Source organism: Lynx canadensis, chromosome B2 (assembly GCF_007474595.2).
Source record: "Lynx canadensis isolate LIC74 chromosome B2, mLynCan4.pri.v2, whole genome shotgun sequence".
Lineage (NCBI taxonomy): Eukaryota > Metazoa > Chordata > Mammalia > Carnivora > Felidae > Lynx > Lynx canadensis.
In genome coordinates, this window is record NC_044307.1 from 79,294,526 (window position 1) to 79,316,685 (window position 22,160).

Here is a 22,160-nt window from a genome sequence, read left to right on the forward strand (position 1 = left end):
TGTCTCACCTGAAGGACTAAGGTGCATACTTTTAGTTGCAGCTTTCATTGTGATGATATGCTGTGGTGCCTGGGTGCATACTAAGCCACTATAAATATGTTTTGGGTCTGACCTTTGACCAGTTAGGTGCTAAAGCGTATCTCGATAGGAAATTGCTAAGAATATCATGTAGACTGGAATTGAATTTCTTGAGGAAATTACCTCTAATTCTGCCTCTTTTATCTGTACACCTTGTAGATCAAACTTGTGGTTGAAGGGCTGTATAGGCCCTCCCAGGTTGGTTCTTCATGGAGCCATGTAAGGTTATTTGAACTTGGTACTTCTCTGGGTTCCCAGAATTTGATGATTTGTCTTAGTGTTTCTATAGGAATTAATGTTGAGGAGTTGAGTTTAGAATCATCATGTCATGTCTCTTCGTACCTTTCCTGAAATTGTCAGAGCAATGAGACTAATTATTAATAGAAGCCTGGAGCATTCATTGCACTTACTGTTGCTTTTGCCAGGATTCTTTCTCTAAAATAGTTCTTTCTCCTTTTTGTTGTGTCTGAAAATCTCAAGTTTTTCAGATGACCAACATCCTCTTGATAAATTTGCTGTATACCAACAGAGTTGATTATGAAATTCAAGGTAACGTGCTGGCTCTTGATGTGGCCCCAGGTGTCTGTGTGTTAATCCCATTGAGTGATATGTATAACTTTCTCCCCAAAAGGAGCCACTCTAATAACATATTTCCTAGGGAACTTAGAACTCATTCTAAAATGACACATTGGAACCACTTTGGACTTTGGGAACTACATGTTCATACCTGCAGAGTTGCCTTTTCTTAAAAAGTGTGTTTGTGATACTTTATATTTAGCATATTGCTTCTTACAAATATTGGTTTTAATGTATTTTTATTACTTGCAAGTTTAGACTTCTCTTCAAGTTTTGTTTTTAGATTTTTTTTTATCACACAGTCATGTTTCAACCTCCAGGAGAAAACAACAAATTGAAACACTCTATATCCTCCTACCAGGTAGCTTTTTGGACGTCTGGGATTTGAAAGGGTGCTTCACTTTGATTAGAAGTGTGTTCTTGTATTCTCTATTAGCCAAGCATTAGATAATTATTAGGAACATATTCTAGGGGTGAGTGAGCTTTCCAGGGGTGGCTGATTCATTTTGGGATCCCTGCTGAGATGGTCATTAAGAAATGCCAGCCAGTGAGGAACTGCGTGCCTGCTCTGTTTGGCATTGAATCAAGACCATTTTATTTCTCTTGAATCAAAAAACCCAACACACACACACACACACACACACACATCAAAACAGTGATAATGAAGAGATGTGTCTGCCTGCAAAGTAGTCTAGGCTTGAATAAATTGCTGCTCAGGAAACACCAGTCCCAAGAAGCCGTCTCCATCCACCTTCTAATTCTCTTGATCCATTTTGGTTCCAAAGTAGACGACAAGTTTGCTGTTGGAGTTTTTTTGATCTCTTGTCACTAACTTACACCTGTGGTTAACTTTGATTGTCCTGCTGGTTGGGGTACTTATGCTCCTCCGTGTTGTCACATGCTTGTCAGAGGTATGCAAAAACACGGCAGTTAGTGATGTTTTTCACTGTGTATTCAGAGATCTAAGACTTCTTGGGTAAATAATTCTTAAGCAACAGTCACCTTTTGTGAGATGCATAAATATGGCAATTTAGATGTTTATGAGCTACTGTAAATCTTTTCTGCATTGTGCTTTGGAAAAAATGTTTTCCTTCCCATAGCTCGTAAATACTTGGAAATAATTGATTTTAGATGATTAAACATAGCTTCTCCAACTTACTTATTGGGAGAGTGTCATCTCAGATTACATTTTTTGATTACAAAGAAATGAAACAAAATTTACATTTTGAAGTAATTTGTCATTAGCCAAGACAATAATCTACTTGGATTTCTTTTTTTTTTTTTCTTTCTTTCTCTATAGACCACATTGGAAGTTTCCACTTAGAAATTTATACATTGTTCACTCTCATAGGAGTGAATCAGTAGGCAGAAGGTAAGAAGACAAGTTAGCTTTCCTTGACAGTGTCTCTCAGTTACTACAGGGAGGGAGGTGGTGGGGAGAGGAGAAGCTGGCTAAATCATTGCATCTTTTTAAAAAAGTGTTTACTTATTTATTTTGAGAGAGACTATGGGTGCACGTGCTGTCAGTGTCAGCATAGAGCCTGACTTGGGGCTCGATTTTATGAACTGCAAGATCATGATCTGAGCCAAAATCAAGAGTCAGATGCTTAACTGACTGAGCCACCCAGGTGCCCCAATCATGGCAGCTTGATAGTGGATCTTAAATTCGACATGATACATAACATAACATGATACATAACTTGACATGATACATAAAATATAATTTGTGTATCCCATTGTCAGAGATTCTGACTCGGTAGGTCTGAGGAGGGCCTTAGAAATCTCTATTTTTTAGCAAGCACCCTGCTAACTCTAATGTGCATGATCCAAATCCACACGACGTGAAATACTGATCTACGGGCTCTTATTAGAACATGATGTAAGGTTCCTGACACAGGTGAGAAGATGAGCCATTATGAACTATATTTTTATAATTGAGAGAGAGAAAAAAAACTGCCTCTTTAGATACAAAGTCCTAAACTGGTTGTGTTAGGCTGGGTTCCCTAACAGCAGAGCCTGTGACTGGCATTTAGGTGTGTGTAAGTTACTGGAGTGGTCTCAGGAACAAGAGAGTAAGGGACATAGGATAGGGCTAGGCAAGGAGCTAAGCAGGGCTGTGGTCTCAGTTAGAGACCTGCTTTTAACCTGATTTCATGAAGAGCTCCATGCATGAATTGTCCTGCCTTGAGGAAAGGAGGCCTGCCTTTTGTATCTCACGTCAGTCAGTCGCTGGTTACAAGCTGCCCCAGGATGGATGAGTGATATAATCTCCTGGATAAGTCCTGTTCTGCAGAGGGCCATTCTCCTGGGAGGAAACCTCTGGGGCTAATTAGTCACCCAAACTTATGGCAACTGGGGATGCCAGGTAAAAGGGATCCAAGAGGGCACCATCAGCATCCATTATGTTAAGAGTCACAATGTGGCTCCTATTCTTGGTCACCCTGGCCACTCTGGCTGTCGTATGTTACTTTATAAGCTTTCTGCTCTTAAAGATGCTTTTTTATAATTGTAAGGGGAAACATAGATGGCAAACATACTTGGCTTTTTGTTTTTTAATATTTTCCTTCCTGTGCTTAAGGAAGGATTGTCATCCTGCAGCAAAGTGTAGAAAATATGGCAACCTCCTTTGTCAATTTTGTTTCCTATTCTCAATAAGAGAAACAATGACTCCAAATATTGAATTATAGATCCTCCGGCTGTAGTGAAATCTTAATGTGTTTTACTCAAAACTTCATTTGCAGATGATTCTGTCTCATGCTTCTTGTAATGATATTGCTTGTGGGGGATGTTCCCTTGTTTAGGACTTTCACCAAGAAATATGATGTTCTGGAAATTATTGAACTGGTTGTCATTGGTTACTTGGCTTTATTAAATAAAACAGCCTCTTCTAAACTATGTTCTGCACAGCACTAGTACCTTTTGTACTGTGTTCTATAGAAAATAAGTTCTATGGTCAAATAATTTTAGAAGTGCTCTATTTACTGTGTTCCCCTCTAGGAGATGCACAAAGCATTTTGGCCAGTTGAAGGCTTTAAATATCCAGTGGGAAGGAAAACTGCTTACCTGTGTTTAACCTATTGTTTCTCAAACCTGTTTGCTCGTGGAGGAGCCATTGTCATGACTGCCTCCTTCTTTTTCATTTTTTCAGAATACATGTTACCATCTTACAGAACGAATCCTCCATAGAACACAGTTTGGGGAACACCGAAATAAAGTATTCCTTGTCGTGTATTATCAGTGTGTTGGTAAGCAGCAAAGAACTGGTTGCACTCCTACGTTTTGTAAAACCAGCTGCAACACCTGATCTGCATGCAAGGCGAGTGCAAAGCAGATTTGGGGGTCAGAGTAGTCTCTGGAGAAAGAGGACAGGTTATTTGTTTTCCATACTGAAGGGGCCATAAAAACAGTAACACATTTAATGAAGCCTCACCATGGATATATTACTCTCCATAAAACATTTTATTTAGCCTAACCTACAATTACTTAATGGACAGCGAGTTTCACAAACAGCTAGTCCCCAGCCTCAAATGTTTATTAAGCGTCTCTTCTTTTGGACCGGCTTTGCCAGGGAGAGTCATGCAAGATTAAAAAGATAGAATATTAAAAATTCAGCCAGACACACCAAGACTGCCCTGATGATAACAACCATGGTGTAATGTTTCTGAATTCATACGGGTTCCCGTGTTCTCAGTAAAAAATACCCTGCCATTTCCCAACACTCTTTCATTAAAAAATTATTTGGATTGTCATGCGTATGTGGCATTTCCTTTTTGCATAAGACGGGCCCTCTGGGAGTTGTATTTTCCTAAGGAATTTTGAAGTGTAAAAGACAGAAGTGAATGAATATTTATTTCCAGGAAAAAAGTGTGAATCCTTACATTTTGTATAACACTTTGCAGTTTACAGAGAACTTCCTCCTCCCTCAACTATCACTTTCATTCTTACAAAAATCCTATAAGAATGGCAGTATTACAGGCACCACAAAAGTGGCCAAGATCTCTTGGAAGGCGGGCCAGAGCAGCCTTACAGAATTAAGCTTTAGTTGACATTCATGTTGACCATTGTCCTAAGCAATAGCCCCTCCTGGGTCTGTTTTCTTGCAACATAAGGAATTCTAGAAGGAAACCATGCAAGACTTTTTCTCATTTGCTCTGATTTTCTTCATGCTTAATTATGCTTAACCAGCTTATCATCTAGACTCAGCCACAAACTTACCACTTCCTATCCATTGCTTAGTGATAGTCACATCTTGGATCATGAGAGGTGGTGAGATTCTGGAGTACATGTGTGAGTTATGTGGTGTAGAATGTATAAGTTGGTGGAGGATGAAGTAGTCAGAGGTCATATTTAGACAGAGTCCTGTATTCTCTGATGAGGAATGTGGATTTTCTCTAGTTGGGAGCTGGAAGAGTCTGGGATCTTGGATGCCTTGGGCAGGGTAGAAGAGAATCTGATAACACAGATACCAGTGAGGAGGCTGATACATGGATAAAGTACACATGATGAAGGTCTGAGAAATGGATATGGCTGAGGCAATGGAGAATATTCCTAAGGTAGAATTGACTGGTCTGGATGGTAAGGGAAATACAGGAACTAAGGGTATATGTGAGATGTCTAGTATGAGTGGACTTTAATGCTATTATCAGAGAAAAGAATGTGGGGGAGAGAACTGGGTTGGTAGGGTAGCGGTGGGGAAGAGTATAAAAGATAGAAGTCATTTTAAGACTTGGTAAGTTTGAGGGGCGCCTGGGTGGCGCAGTCGGTTAAGCGTCCGACTTCAGCCAGGTCACGATCTCGCGGTCCGTGAGTTCGAGCCCCGCGTCAGGTTCTGGGCTGATGGCTCAGAGCCTGGAGCCTGTTTCCGATTCTGTGTCTCCCTCTCTCTCTGCCCCTCCCCCGTTCATGCTCTGTCTCTCTCTGTCCCAAAAATAAATAAAAACGTTGAAAAAAAAAATTAAAAAAAAAAAAAAAAAAAGACTTGGTAAGTTTGAAATGAAATATTTAGAAAGCAGCTTGAAATATCAGTCCAAATTATAGAGAAAGGAAACAAAACCTGAGATTTAGATCTAGAATTCAACAATGGATAAAGCCCTATTCATAGAGCAGAGCATCCAGAAAGAGTGTGGTGCTAGTCAGCCCACACAACTCAGGTATGTTAGAAATGTCGTATGTTTTTATCATTCATAAGTCAACTTCACTTCATACTGAGCACCTCTTCCTTTAGTCTCGGGGAAATCTTAATTTCATTTATTTGAGTTTCCCTTCCTCTGCCAAGGCATTAGGATGCAGAGTGATTATCTGGTCCTTGGTTGTCTCTCCAGGTAGGTTCCTGCCACGACTGCCATCCTTCCTACCAGATCCCTTTTTCTCTGCTATGGTTATGCCTTGTGATGCTGCCTGGAGTTTTGTCTGCCTAGCCTAAACTCTACCTAGGCCTTCCACTTGGAGTTTTGATGTCAACATTGTGGGGGCATAGGGAAGCATGGCTGCTCTGGGACCCTTTGGTATCTCTCTTCCTTCATTCTTTTACCCTAGGGATATCTTCCTAGGGCAGAGAGGAAAGGAAGGATGAATCCCCCTCCTTATTGCTTCTCACACTCTCTCCCATCTTCTCCCCAAATCACCGAGTTCCATTAAAGGCTTAAACAGGTTTTGTTTTTGTTTTTGTTTTTGTTTTTGTTTTTGTTTTGTTTTGTTTTGGTGGGGGGGGGTGGGGAGGTGGGGTGGGAAAGCCAGAAGGACTTGCTGGCTATTTCTGTTTTTGGCCCTGATGCATACCTTCTGGAAGTCATGGCATATCGAGACTGCTACCAGTCTGAAATGGAGGAAAGCAACAAACAAATACAGAGAGAAAAAACATTAAATCTGAAAATACCATCTAGCCATAGTGTTAAAGTACAAGGAAAAAACAAGCAGGCCTGTGGGCTCCAAAGTGATAAGCCAAGACAGAACAGAAAGATGGCATGCAGGGAATAAGCCAGAAAGCTTCTAGAGGATGCAACAAAACACCACTCTCAGTATGCCAAGACAAGGTACTACCCCAGCTGTGATGAGAACTAGATATTCCAGAGGAGGGCAAGTAGGTTCAGAGCCCAGGGTTTTAAAGTATGTTTATGGCCCAGCCTGTGGTTGGGAAGAAGCATCAATCAAGTTGGGTTCAAATGAAGCTGCCTTCATCTTGTGTGTAATTAATGTGATGCCACATACAGTGTTCTCATCCCTTTCTCTGTTTCTCTGATGGTTTCCTTCCCCGGACTACAAGTTCTTTGGGGGCAGGGCAATGCACTTTACATTCTTATATCGCCAGCCCTTAGCAAAATGTCTGTCACTTTGTAGATTCCTTATTTAGATTTAATGAATGACTAAGAGTCAAAGTTTTCTAAGAGGGTCAGTATTTTATATGTCCAGCAATAGGGCTGAAATAATCCAGGGTTTCAGATGAATTTCCTTCTAATGTTGTGTTTGACAAAAGCAGGAGATCTGGGTTCTGTGCTGGTAGGTCTAGTAAATTGGTTTCCTTATTTCCAGTGAGAAGGATGGTTAACACTATTGGCAGTTGTTTGTTTAGGTTCAGTGGAGTAAAAGATAGGGGTTAGACATGGCTATTTTTACCCCCTCATTTGTACGCTAATGTAGACATTGAGGTCATAATGTATTTAAGAAAAATGTTCCATTATGGATGCAATTCAGAAACAAGTCAATTCATCACAGATCTATATACTCTATGCACACAGTACTGAGATAAATTGGCATACAAAGAGAAGGGGGGCAAATACACAGGTCTTATTTTTGTAAAAATCTTCCATGTAGTAGAGAGGATAAGCAGGTAAAGAAATAGCTATAATTCAAGAAGAAATTTTTAAAAAAGCAAGTGTTGACAAAATAAAGAAATGGAAAAGATAGTGTTTATATTCAAATAAAATCATAGATTATGTAGCATTTCCCAATGCTTAGGTATCCCAAATAAGAGTATATTTCAATGAGGGGCGCCTGGGTGGCGCAGTCGTTAAGCGTCCGACTTCAGCCAGGTCACGATCTCGCGGTCCGTGAGTTCGAGCCCCGCGTCAGGCTCTGGGCTGATGGCTCAGAGCCTGGAGCCTGCTTCCGATTCTGTGTCTCCCTCTCTCTCTGCCCCCTCGCCCGTTCATGCTCTGTCTCTCTCTGTCCCAAAAATAAATAAACGTTAAAAAAAAAAAAAAGAGTATTTCAATGAATCTTGCAAAGTAGAAAGACAATTTTTGTAGTATACTTACCTTTACAAAAAAAAAAAATCTTCATAGCACAAACCAATACAATTTAAGGGAAGGGTCTAGATTACACCAGTGGCTTATTTCTCAGCAAAGAGAAAGGTGTAAGGAGGGCAGAGAAGTTATTGAAGAGCCAAGACTCACTGTTTCCGTTTATGGAGAAGTGTATGATTTTTGCCAAGGAATTACATACAGCAGACTGACTCCTTTTTTAGCCTCCAAATCAAGTTGGAGAGGTACATGTTTGGAACCATTTCAGTGGTTTGAAGTTGCTCAGGGAACCCTTAGGTGAAAGGTGGTGTGTAAATCCAAATAAATATTCTTGTGTTTCATTATTGTTGTGAAGAGTTATGTTGTCAGGAATACAGGCTGTTGGAATCAGATTGGGAGCAAGGAGGGGCTGGTGTAGTCAACTAAGATTGTATTTCACAGCTGTAAGCGCCCAAAGAGCTTCTGGCAGAGGATCGTCAACTGTAAATTTTACAGCCTGCATAGGCATTCAAGCTTTGTTTAAAAATCCCCTGAAAATGTGTTATTTTAAATGTCTGGCTTCTATTAGACTCTTATTTATATGTTTTAGCATGTAGGGGGTGTGGGGAAGGGCTGAAAAAGAAGGAGAGGAGACTATCAAAAACACTTTGAAGGACCTCTAGATTTTTCTTTATTTTTTACCCCCTAACAAGTTAGCTCCTTTTCCGTTTCTTATTTAACTAGCCATTTGAGTTGAAACACTAGTGAAGTCATATTATTGAGTTCCAGCATATTTATTGAGCTAGGACTGGTGCTTTGGGACTAAGGTTGATCTTTGCTTTTCTGGAATCTCTAGCTGGAGGAAAGGATATAACCTACGAAAAACAATAGGGGGCTTTCCTTAGGAGAGGATATATCATTGAATAATGGGATATGTGGTTTGGGTATATGGGCTGGAGATGGCAGGTTAAGGGCTCAAATGAGGTCTCTGAGAGGTCCTGCTATTAGAGAAATAGAAATAATCCTCCAGGGGAAAATTCCCCTTATCCATTGTAACAGAACCATCAGAGGAAGGGAGGAGGCACAGAAATGCTGCTTTGTCTCCCAGGAGGTGATGGGAGCTTCCTCCTTGGTACCCAAGCCTCAAGAGCATGCCTTGACTTTGACTCCTCAAGGTGACGATGTGTCCAGGGGCCAAGATGAAGGATCTGGCCACGGAGAAAAGCAGACACTAAAGCTGGGAGCTCATTTCACCTGGGTCCCTTGTTCTGCCTAAGCTGTGGAACTCCAACCTGGAGCTGGCAGCCGTGGACTCGCCCACTGGTCACGGCCCCTTTCTTAGACTTAGTGGAGATGTCTGAGGTGTGGCAGCACATGAGTGGTGTCCTGGGAGTTTCTGGGAGGTGTGGGAAGTTGCTAGCATGATATTCTCTCTGAATGGTGTCTGGGAAGACTGCCCGTGGCAAGAGCACTCTAAGCTGGTCAGGTGAAACTCTGTGCCAGAGTCAGAGGCCTGAGCTGGCACATTTGTACCTCATTCTGGAAGATTTGCTTTTCCAAGTCACCAGCCCACAAGGGCAACAGGGCTACACAAATAGAAAGATACTGAACTTGGTGGTGTTACTCCATCTGCTCACACAGCCCATTGGGTGACTGCAAAATGCCCCAAGGGGATTTTGAGAGTCCTCAGGAAGTACTCACATGTGCCTCCTGAGTAAGATCAGTCAGCAGTCACTCAGTTTACACATTTCAGACTCCTGCCCTGCTCTAATTAGTCTCTGAAGGCATATCCATGTTGTCTAGCACACCTCGGTCTCCCTCTGGACACTGCTCCAATGTCCTGGAGCGCTCAAGGTGTCCAGCGGGGGAAGGGTCTGTGCCCAGGGATTTCCCCCCTTTCAGGACACATTCTGTTAGATTTCAAGACAGAGCATTCTTTGGGCTGAATGCTCCTACATAGTTCTTAGTGAATTAGTTTTTGTGTTTTTTGCTTATTACAATTGGCCCTTGTACAATGTGGGGGTTAAGGGCACTGGTTCCCTCACCTCCCCTTCAGGGCAGTTGAATATCTGTGTTTAACTTTTGATTCCCCTAAAACTTACTTACTAATAGCCTGCTATTGACCAAAAGCTTCACTGATAGCCTTGTCGATTAACACGTTTTTGTATGTTATATATATTATATACTGTGTTCTTACAGCAGAGTAAGTTATAGAGAAGAAAATGTTATTGAGAAAATCATAAGGAAGAGAAAATACATTTATAGTACTGTATTTATTGACAAACATCCACGTATTAGTGGACTTGTGTGGTTCAAACCTGTGTTGTTCAAACAGTCAACTGTACTTCCCTTTTCCGTAGCCCTCAGGCAGGGGTTCAGTGGGGATTTGGGGCGAAAACAGTTCTAAAGGGCAGCCTGTGTGCTATGCATGAGGAAGGCTCTCCTTGCCTTCTGAGCTCAGACTAAGGCTCTGCCGTTGGATCCAGTTGACTCTGTCTGGCTCTATCTTCATTGGGATACCCTACTCAGGAGGCTCCTCACCCCCTTATCCACCTAGATCACAAGTCTGCCCCTTTGAGAAGAATAGCTGGGAACACACTTATCTAAGAGAGAGAGAGAACCAAGGCTACCTTTATTTTTGAAAATTATTTAAAAATTAATTCATTTAAACTTATATGTGCATTAAGGCTTAAAAAATGAAAAATTATAGTCATTTACTCATATCCCATTCAATCCCAAATCCTAATCCAGATGTGACCACTGTCAAATCTAGCTAAATATTTTTATGTCACACAATTTGTGTGTGTATGTGTGTGTGTATATATATGTATATATATATATGTATATATATATAATTTCATTTATTTTATTTTATATATTTATTTTTTAGAGAAGTATAATTGACACATAACATTATGTTAATTTCAGGTGTACAACATACTGATTTGATATTTGTGTATATTATGAAATGATCACCACAATAAGTCTAGTTACCACCTGTCACCATACTAAGTAACAAAATTTTTTTCTTGTAATGAGAACTTTTAAGATTTACTCTTTTGGTAACTTTCAAGTATGCACTACAATATTATCGACTATAGTCATCATGCTGTATATTACATCCCCATGACTATTTATTTTATAATTAAAAGTTTGTACCTCTTTTTTTAAAAAAAAATTTTAATGTTTATTTTTTTTTTGAGACAGAGAGAGAGAGACAGAGTGTGAGCAGGGGAGGGTCAGAGAGAGAGGGAGACACAGAATCTGAAACAGGCTCCAGGCTCTGAGCTGTCAGCACAGAGCCTGACACAGGGCTCAAACCCACAAACTGTGAGATCATGGCCTGAGCCAAAGTCAGGCGCTTAACCGACTGAGCCACGCAGGCGCCCCTGTACCTCTTTTTTTTAGAAGTTTGTACCTCTTGACCCCTTTCACCCATTTTGCTTACCTGTTGCTTCCCCTCCCTTCTAGCAACCACTGTTCTGTTCTCTGTATCTATGTGCTTTGTTTTGTTTTGTTTTTCTTATTTGTTCATTTGTTTGTTTTTAGATTTTGCATATAAGTGAAATCATATTGTCTTTCTCTTCTGATTTACTTCACTTAGCATAATTCCTTCAGGGTACACTCATGTTGTTAAAATGGCAAGATTTAATTCTTTATGGCTGAGTAGTATTCTGTTTGTGTGTGTGTGTGTATTATATCTTTATCCATTCATCCATCAATGGACACTTGGGTTGTTGGGCACATTATCTTGGCTGATGTAAATAATACTGCAGTGCTGTTATCCTTGCTAACACTTGCTATTTGTCTTTTTGGTAATAGCCATTCTAACAGGTGTGAGTCTATATCTCATTGTGGTTTTGATTTGCATTTCCCTGATGATTACTGATATTGAGCATCTTTTTTTTTTTTTTTGGTGCTTTATTATTTTTTTTATTATTATTTTTTATTAAGTATAAAGACTTCCAATCACATCATCTAGAGATCATTTTACCCACTGCTCTGTTTAGCCACCAGTCTGTTGTTTCTTTCTTCATCAGTGGTGAGGCAGATATCTTTTCCGTGGAGAAGAGAAATTCATGGTTTATTGCCTTTGCCAATAACAAAAAGCTGGGTGACAAAGCTGTTGCCATTGATGTCTTTCACATGAACTACATCAGGAGAACCAGAGTATCCCTCTCTGTTGGTGATCACACCAATTCTTCCCAGGTTAGCACCTCCAGTCACTATACACAGATTATCGGTATCAAACTTGATGAAATCAGTACTCTTTTTAGTCTCCAAATCAGTCTGAATGGTGTTATTCACCTTGATAAGGGGATCAGGATAATGGATGGAACGAACATCATGATGGATCACCAGATGAGGGATTCCTTTTGTCCCCACAAAGATCTTTCTTACTTTGCACAACTTATACTAGGCCTCCCCAGGTGTGATCTGATAAACAACAGAGACCCTTGATATTATAGATCAGATGGAAATTCTTCCCAGTTATGTCAATGCTGATGCCATCCATAAAAAACAGCAGGGTAGGTTATATCAGTTCAAACCTGGATATCAATCTTAATAAAATACTGCATACAGATCTTCTTTACTTCATCTCCGTTAGGGTACACTTAAGTCTGTTCTTAAGGAAAATGATGGGAGAGAGACATTCTTTCAGCTTATGGGGACCAGTAGTTGGATAAAGGACAAACACATTGGTCGGTTTATCCAGTATCCAATGCTTTGGAGCTGCTACATGCTTCAGATGCTTTTTGGGACTATGAGCCATGGCTGTACTAGGCATGAAAAGAGACTGTTGGGCATCTTTTCATGTATCTGTTGGCCACTGTATGTCTTCTTTTGAAAATGTCTATTCATATCCCCTACTCATTTTTTAATGAAAATTGTTATTTGCCATTGAGTTGTATGAGTTCTTTACATAGTTTGAATATTAATCCCTTATTGGATTTGCAAATATTTTTTTCCCATTTGGTATGTTGCCTTTTTATTTTGTTGATGGTTTCCTTTGCTGTGCAGAAGCTTTTTAGTTTGATGTAGTCTCATTTGTTCGTTTTTGCTTTTGGAGTCAGATCAAAAAATCATTGCCAAGACCTTGACCATGTTTTCCTTTAGGAGTTTTTTGGTTTTCAGATCTTACTTTAAAGTTTTTTAATTCACTTTGAATTAATGTTTGTGTGTAATCTCAGTATTTAGTTTCATTCTTTCAATGAAAGTTTTCAGTTTTTCCAACACCATTTATTAAAAAGACTATCTTTTTCCCCATTGTATATTCTTCCCTCCTTTGTCATAGATTAATTGACCATTCATATTTATTTCTGGGCTCTCTATTCTATTGCATTGATCTATGTGCCCGTTTTCATGCCAGTACCATACTGTTTTGATTTCTATAGCTTTGTAGTATAGTTTGAAATCAGGAAGCATGGAATTATTGAATCACTATGTTGTATATCCAAACTAATTTAACACTGTGTTAACTAACTGGAATTAAAATAAAAACTTAAAAGTTCCCCCCCCAAAATTCAGGGAGCATGATGCCTCCTGCTGTGTATTTCTTTCTCAAGGTTGCTTTGAGTATTCAGGATCTTTTGTGGTTCCATAGAGATTTCAGGATCATTTGTTCTATTTCTGTGAAAAATGCCGTTGGAATTTTGATAGAGATTGCATTGAATCTGTAGATTGCTTTTGGTAGTACAAATATTTAAAGAATATTAATCCTTCTGATCCATGAGCACAGAATATCTTTCCTTTGTATTTTCTTCAGTTTCTTTCGTCAATTTCTTATAGTTTTCATTGTAAAGCTCTTTTACCTCTTTGGTTATATTTGTTCCTAGATATTTTGTATTTTCTGATGCAATTATTAGTGTGATTGTTTACTTAATTACTCTTCATGATAGTTCATTGTTAGTGTATAACAATGCAACAGATTTCTGTATATTGATTTTGTATCTTGTAACTTCACTGAGTGTTTTAATTAGTTCTAACAGTTTTTGGGTGGAGTCTTTAGGATTTTCTGTATATAAAATCATGTCAGAGGCAAATAGTGACAGTTTTACTTCTTTCCGATTTGGGTGCCTTTTTTTTTTCTTGACTGAATTGTTCTGGCTAGGACTTTCAATATTATGTTGAATGTAAGCAGCAAAAATGGGCATCCTTGTCCCTGGTCTTAGAAGAACAGTTTTCAATTTTTCACTGTTGAGTATGATGTTGAGTATGAGGGGTGGTTTATCAGAAATGACCTTTATGATCTTAAGGTGCTTTTCCTCTATACCCACTTGGTTGAGAATTTTTATCATAATTTAATGTTGGATTTTGTCACGCACTTTTTCTGCATCAATTGAGATGATCATTTGATTTTCATCATTCGTGTTGTTAATGTGATACATATGTCACACAATTTTGATTTAATAGTTTTGGACATCGTCTCCTAATTTTTTGTCACAGTAACGAGGGCCTATTCTCACACACACATCCACAACTCCTATTCCTCCGCCCTGCCCAAATCGTAGTGTCACAAATTTTGCTTGAATCAGTCATCTGTGCTTAAGTGTATTATGATGGTGGACATGCTGTTCACTGCCAAGCCCGGTAATACACTACAGTTATGCCTCTTATTTTGTACAGTCTTTGGAATTAATACTTATCACTACATTTGTTTCATTTCTTTGGGCCTATTGTAATTTTCCTCCAAATGCTCTAATGTGTCTATCACACACACCTATCAATATTTTCCATATGCACAAATAAATCGATTTCATCTTTTCCCCTTAAAACTGTTCTTCCTGTTGCGTTTCATCCTTCTACTCCAATCCAGATGTGTTGCTTTGTTTTTCAATCCCATTTGCAGCTCCTTTGGGATGGATTCCTGTGTTGGTTTTTTGTTTTTGTTTCTCCAATAGCTTCCTTTCTTGGTTTGCTAGAATGTGCACTCCAGCAGCTTCCAAAGAAATAGTATGAAGAAAGTAAAATTCTTCAATTTCTGAAATGTCTGAATGTCTGAAATTGTCTTTGTTTTATGCTCAAACTTGACTGATAGTTTGAGTATAGGATTTTATTTTCTCTCAAAATTATGAAGTTGTTGCCGCATTTTCTTCTACCATACATAATTACTAATGAGAAATCTGCTGCCATTCTGATTCATAATTCTTTTTGTGTGAACTGTTTTTCTCTATGGAAGCTTAAAATAATGTTCTTTTTCTTGCTGAGACTTTTAAATTTCACAGCAATGTGCTTTGGTGTTTTTTTTTTTTAATTGTGATTGACCTTTTTAATCTAAAGATTAAATTAAATTATACATTTAATCCTTAGTCTTGGAGAATTTTTCTTATGAGAAAAGTATGTCTTTCCTCCCCACTGTTCTTTCTAGAACTCCTCTTCAGTAGATACAGGGCTCTCAAATTGATCCTCTGATTTTCTTACCTTTTCTTACCATTTATCTGTCTCTTTATCTATTTGTTCTTTTTTTTTTTTTTTTTACTTCCTCACCTTATTTCCCAGGTTTGTCATTCCTGCTGTTATGTTTTTAATTTCTAGGGACTGTTTATATTTTTCTGATTCCCTACCCCCAACCCAAACACACATTTTTATATCTTTTTGTGGCAGTCTGATCTTGTTTCAAGGATTGAACATCTTTGCTTATTTTTCTGAAAATAGGATTCATAGTTTCTCTGTCTATTGTCAGTGTTTCCTGTATTCCCTCTGCCTGTTTTGATTCCTCTCATATTGGAAGCCTTCCTCAAATGTCTGGTTATCCTAGTCTGTCCATTTATATTTCAAGTGAGAGCTCTAATTAAGGAGCTTAAGGAGATTGGAAGATCTCTGTGTATTGGGTTGTGTGTGGTGAGGGGAAAGGGTTGTGCGGGGTGCCAGAGGGAAAGTCAGCTTTGACACTAGGAACCTAACATCAGTTTTTCCCTCCACCAGTATCTGATTTTTTTTTAATTTGGTTTGTTGTTCTTTGGGGTTTTTGTTTGTTTGCTTTTGGGTTTATTTGTTTGTTTGTTTGTTTGTTGGCTATTCAGTTTCTCCAGAGAAACATTCTTTCATTTCCTGCCTGGGGGGGTTAAACATAGTTCCTGATTTTTTGAAACAGAGCTGGGAAAAGAAACTAAAGAGTCCCACCCTTCACAATGTGGCATGTCACTTTATTACTTCATTTTTCTTCATGTCTATCTATCCTCAACCCCAACACATAATGTGATGACCGCTGAAACTTGGGTTCAATATCTTCAGAAAAGAATTCTCTGGACTCTGTGTGGAGCATAGGTAGTAGTATAGAGGAGGATATAGTTGGCTGGTTATATTGGGTGGGAGAATGATACAGGATTCAAACCAGCTTGTGTGTGGATTTGGCACCATGTCTTGTTTTCTGCCCTGACATACCCTCCGGTCTCTTCTGATAACTTGGGCCCCATGTCCCAGACTTACTGTTGTCCTGAATATGAGGTGATCTCATTTCTTTTCAGAATTTTCCTCTGTAGCTGCTTAGCTGTCCTTTCCTCCTCCTTGTGAATCAAAACCACACTTCCATCCTTTTACTGGTTTTCAACTATTTATTGAAATCTTTTCTCTGCTGGCATCTCTTCAACTGGTCATTTTTTTTTTGTGGGCTAAAGTCTTTTAAATTCCTATCTTGTCATTTGGTGGAATTCAGGACACCGTCCTACGCATGCATCAGTGTGCCATGTTTAATCTGCTGTACTGCCTTTTGAAGACCTCTTCTGACTTGCATTCTGTTAAGAATCCTAGTTCCTGCTCACTTCTGAACTAACTGTGTAAAACCTCCAGTAAAGCACTTAAACTCTCTGGGATTTAGTTTCTTACTTGTAAAGACAGCAGTAAAAAACCTGTAAACAGCAAGGCAAGTATCTGTTTTGTCAATTTTGTGTTACTGTGTGGCTGAAATGAGATTTGATATGTGAGAGTGTTCTGCAAAAGACGAAAGTGGTTGAAAATTAAAAAAAAAATCATAAGTAAAACTAACAAATGGAGGGAACCTCTTTTTACCAATGGCAAAGAGCTCCTCCCTCTCATTTATCCTGGCTTCCCCTATGTTGATATGGATGGATGGTAACCTTCTTACTTGTTTTGATCCAAATTCCTTTTCTCTAACTTCAGCATAGCTCAGCTTAACATGATTTCTGGTTTTATCCTCTCCATCATCTTTGAATATCTTGAGGAAGGTATAGGAAGTTTCTAGTGTTCTTTGGTCTCAGTTTGGGCTCTCTCTTAAAATTTTTCTATTTAATTGCAAATTTATGTTCCACCACTGTAAATCCATGTCCTCCTACGTTGTCTGTCGGGTTATATTACTTGTATAAATCAAGGAAAATAGCAGAGAGAAATGTGTCATAATTTTATAACATAAATTGCAACTTGCTGGAATCCATGGTATTATGAGGCTATACCTTCACAATGGATTATTGTGAGGATGAAATAGATAATATGAGGAAATGCTTTGCAAAATATAAAGGGCTACAACAGAGCATAGCTATTTCTCTGGGCCTCAGTTTGCTGATCTGCAAGATGAGTTGTTCTGCAATGGGAGTTAAGCTCACTACAGCACATTTCTCCCACTGATTACAACTAAAAACTCAGGATAGAATTTAAAACTTAGCTCCCTGAGGATTCTGAAAAGCCTACGCATAGTTTAATTAAGTAGTTAACCACATAGTGTGTTTAGAGAGGGACACCAAATGCTTTGCAGCTCTGCTGACCTGACCTATAGGTTTTCTGTCCAGTGACCGAAAACCCAATGTGGCAGTTAACTTCCAGGTGAGTGTTACATATAAAGAAACAAAATGCCAATACTCCTGGGAAGGTTAACCTCCCAGGACTCCTCTATTAGTACTTCATTATAATTTAGTTCAGCAGAGGGGACTTGAATCCTGTGAACAAGTCCAGATACGAGCACTGTATGTCCATTGAAGCAAGCACCAGAATATGATACTGATCCTGTTTATGCTTCTAAGTGGGAAATGCAGTAAGATTTAAACATTCTAGAAGTGATAGTCTTCAATAACAAGTTGGTGATGTAGCTCCATCAAGGAGACCATTTCCTGCTTAAAATAAAAAAACTGTTTTCTTTGGTTTTGTCTGTGAAAAGAGAGAATTTGAAGAATGCTAGCGATTTCATACTTTGGATAAGAATTAAAATATTATTATAATAATGTCTAGTAATATTAGTTTATGTTTTTGTAAATCCAAATGGTTGGATGCCGTTTCTACATTAAAATAATTACAGTATTAATCAATATTTCTGATCTTTGTCTCAGGTCAGAAAATGTTGGGGTGGCTTTTATGACTAATTATACCCATTAACTAGAGGCTTGTTTCCATGTTTGTGTTTTAAAAAGTAAGTAAGAGATAATCCAACATTCAAAAATCAAAGTAATCCACCACATCAACAATCTAAAGAAGGAAAATGATGCGATCATATCAGTTGATATAGAAAGGGTTTTGACAAAATCCAACATCCATCATGACAGACTCTCAGCAAATTAAGAATTGAAGGTAACTTCCTCAACTTGATAAAGAACATCTATAAGATATCTCTAGCATGAAGCAATGTGGGTGGGTTGGCAGTGTTTTTTTCACCAGGGGAATAGTGCCTTGGCATTGTGATGGCAGGGGTGGGGAGAGGGAAAGAACTGAACATTGTTTGGGGGAAGACACTGAAAATGGAGAGCAGAGTATTGAGATGGTGATGATGAGTGTTTGGTCAGTCATACCATATTCATGATTTTGCCAGGAGCCACCCTTGCATAGCAAGATTGTGGTATTGCTGTTGCCTTCTACTCCGTAGACATAGCTGTACCTAGACATGAAGAAATCATGCCAATAAACACAAGAAGTGGAGGGCCATGAAGTCTCCTAGGTCTGTTTAATTTTCCATTTTCAGGATCGATTTGGCCCAAGAATTCTGCCTGTGTTGTCAGAATTCATAAACACCAACTTAAAGATAGTAGGATTACCTATTCAGTGTGTGATGCCAAGACCAGCAGATATTGGCCTAAAGTGTTCAGTTACAATATGTCTTCCTACAATAAGGACTTCCACAGTTAAGTCCTTCCCCTTTTATGGTTTCTGATACAGAAGCTATTGGATGTTTTCCCAGTGTTTTGCTGATTTGGCCCACCCTTCTAAAATCTCATCCTCATTGGGCTTGAGGGATGTTTCCAACTCAGTCAGAAGCTCCACTCACTTGACAACACCCTTGGAGATGAGAATAACACTTTAAACCTTATTTTCCTTCTTTGGTGTGGTTCCCATACTGGATTCAAAGTACTGCTGTGTGATGACTTACAGCAAAAGATGCTTCATAAAAATCAATTATAATATGTTTTACAGCAGGTTAGACTCTTTTAATGTATCTTGTTTGTAGCATTGCATCAAGGACATTAGTAGAATTTTAGATCTGCCAAAATATAAGCATAAGAACCATTGGTGGGGCAAAATTTCCTTGTCTTGAAATCAATTATGTTACAAGAGGAAAGAATAGAACACTTTTTCATGCTAGCTCCAAATCCAAGAAAAAGGAGTCCCAACTCTACATATTCTTTGCGATCTCTCAACATGACTAGGTTTTGGCTTTATTTATACTCCAGAAGTCACTATGAAGATTTTGTCTTTAATATCCCTAGGATGAGGGTCAGCTGCAATAAGTTGGAGCTAGGCTTCCAGCTTATGTTTCCAGGATGAAGAGCAAATTTACTTTCTTCTTTGCTATTATTTTATGTAAGGCAACCTTTAAAAATATATGTTAGTCTTCCTTTGGCTGCTGAAAAGACAAGTACATAAATCAGAAACTGAACTTGCTACCAAAAAGCATATTTGAACAAGAAAGAATATGGAAACCACTGATTTAAATCTGATACTCTCTCACAAACACACCAGATGTTTTATATACCAAATTATCCCTTGGTGCTGAAATCTAGATCTTCTGACATCCAAATATTGCTATCGCAAGTGTTGAAATAGTCTTAAGTTTAACATGTGCAAGGAAACCAAACCTTTCTCCAGATAAAACTATGCAATTTCAAACCATCCAAAGAACTGTGATTTATTTCAAGGATTGAAAATGTGTGGTATGGCATAAAAAACACATGACATAAGATGTTTAGCTTATACTTAATATGTTTATTTTCAGAGGTTCACCATCATTAATCCATGACAGGTGTAGGGTCTATGATTTGAAACAATTATCTCTCAAGCCATTCATATCACTACTTAAGAGATGGCTTCATTCTTCCTAGTTACCATATGTCCTAACCATGCAAATGAGAAGGAGAAGAACATCTGGTCGACCATTGTTGTCTCGCCTGTCATGCAAGACATGTGGTATTGCATGTGCCCCTTATCGGATTCCTTTGGGACATCAGCACAGTGGATGATTTCATATTTTATACAGCTGGTGCATTTAGGACATACCATCAATCTTAGTTCGGTAGCATCCTTACACCTTTGGGTTTTTCTTGGGCTTTTGGTGACGAATTCCATTTTTGGATTATGCAAACATCTCTTTTGGAGCTTCAAGTGAGAGTAGCATATTTATGTAACAGCATCTCTGTATAATTTGACAGTTTATGGGTAGAAATGTGGCCTAGGAAGAGACAGTTCTCTGGAAATCCTGCTTTAGGATATCTATGTTTTGGTGTTAATACCGACTTTATTTTAGCTGCCTTGGGAAAAATTCACTAAGCTCTGTATATCTTTATTTAATACCCTGTAAAATACAAAGTAGCCATCAAATGACCATTCTGCCATTGTATTAATCACTGGATGGAAGCTATCATACCCATGCATGCCATTATATACAAAACACATCACCTTTTTTTCTAGGGTGCATGTTTGAATGATAATTATTTTAAAAAGCATGATTTGAGAATCACAGAATTAGTTTGGTAACATATTTATACTATGCTGCCTCTATTTTGGTCAATTTGGTCACATTCCAGGGCTCTGACAGCAAACCTAAGCATCGTGAGGTTATAGTTTCTTGGGATCACTGACCCATTCTTTGCCACTGCTAAATGCCTCCTCTGAAGGAGTATTTATTCAGGTGAGGAAGCCTTAGTTTCAATCTAATAAAAGCACACAGGTTACCATGACCCAATCAATACCCCTGCACTTACATATTTTTTTATTTTTCTGAACTGAGGACAATTTTATTGCTCATTTTTTTCTAAGCCTGCGTGTTTCCTGAACTATGCTCAAGTAGAATTGTTTTTACAATATGAGGAATAACTAAATTGGGAACTTTAGTTTCAGATGCAGTACAGATACAAATATGGATTTGTATGGATATATATGGAAAGCAAAAGATTCAGTTAAAAACTAGCAATAATCTAGATCTTCAGAGCATGTTGAAATAATAGCCAAAAAAATACAGCATGCATTTTCTTTGTTATCTTTTTCCCATTAATATTCACATGATGGAAAAAAAAGGGGGGTTTTCTTTTTTTTTCTCCTGCATAATCAAGTCTTTAAGAAGCTGTGAGAGCTGGCCTGTATTTTTTTTTTTTTTTTTAGCCTCTGAGTGCCAGCCGGCACACTGGGGGCAGTTAAATAATAAATAATAACAAATACTGGGTTTATTGACTCCTGAACCCTGGAATCAATCAATTAATCATGATATTATGGCAAGTTCAAAGGGATAAAAATTCTGAAACTGACTGCAAGATGCAAATGGCTAAATCCCCCAGTAGAAATAATTGCAAACTATTTTGATCAAATATAAAATGATGACCAATTTTGCCCTTTAGGGCCCGGTAACTTAAGTTTATTTAAATGCTATAAAGTACATCCTATCAGGATCTAATGATTTCCTAAACATCACTTGTTAAGATAAAGCATCACAATCTAATCACTCTAAAGACTAAAACCGCAGATTCAGAGTAGTGAGCCCCACCTAATTTTAAAGGACAATTTCCCTGAAAAATGTCCCCTTGCCACAGATGATTTGGATATTTCAGTACGTCTTAACCAGGCCAATTTCTTCTGTTTGCATTGAAATTAACTTTCCTTTTTCCAACTTTAGGTACTAAAGTAAGAGATTTTACGTGAACTTTTTACCAGTCTACAAGAAACAATGTAGATGGTACTAAGAAAAAAGTGAATCACCCGAGGGAGAAAGAAGCCTTAGGTCAGAACTTGCAATATATGGTAATAACACTCAGCCATAATAATGTGCACAAAGGTCTCCCCATGGCCACAGGACCTTGGAATAATAACTGGTAGAAGTTTATGCTGGCTGTTATGGATTTGCTTTCTGTTTTCACTCACCCG

General features: G+C 38.5%; 1 pseudogene; it reads right to left on the reverse strand.

Annotated features, from left to right (window-relative positions):
• Positions 1–11,802: 11,802 nt before the first annotated feature.
• On the reverse strand, positions 11,803–12,645 carry LOC115513365 (annotated as a pseudogene).
• Positions 12,646–22,160: the final 9,515 nt, after the last annotated feature.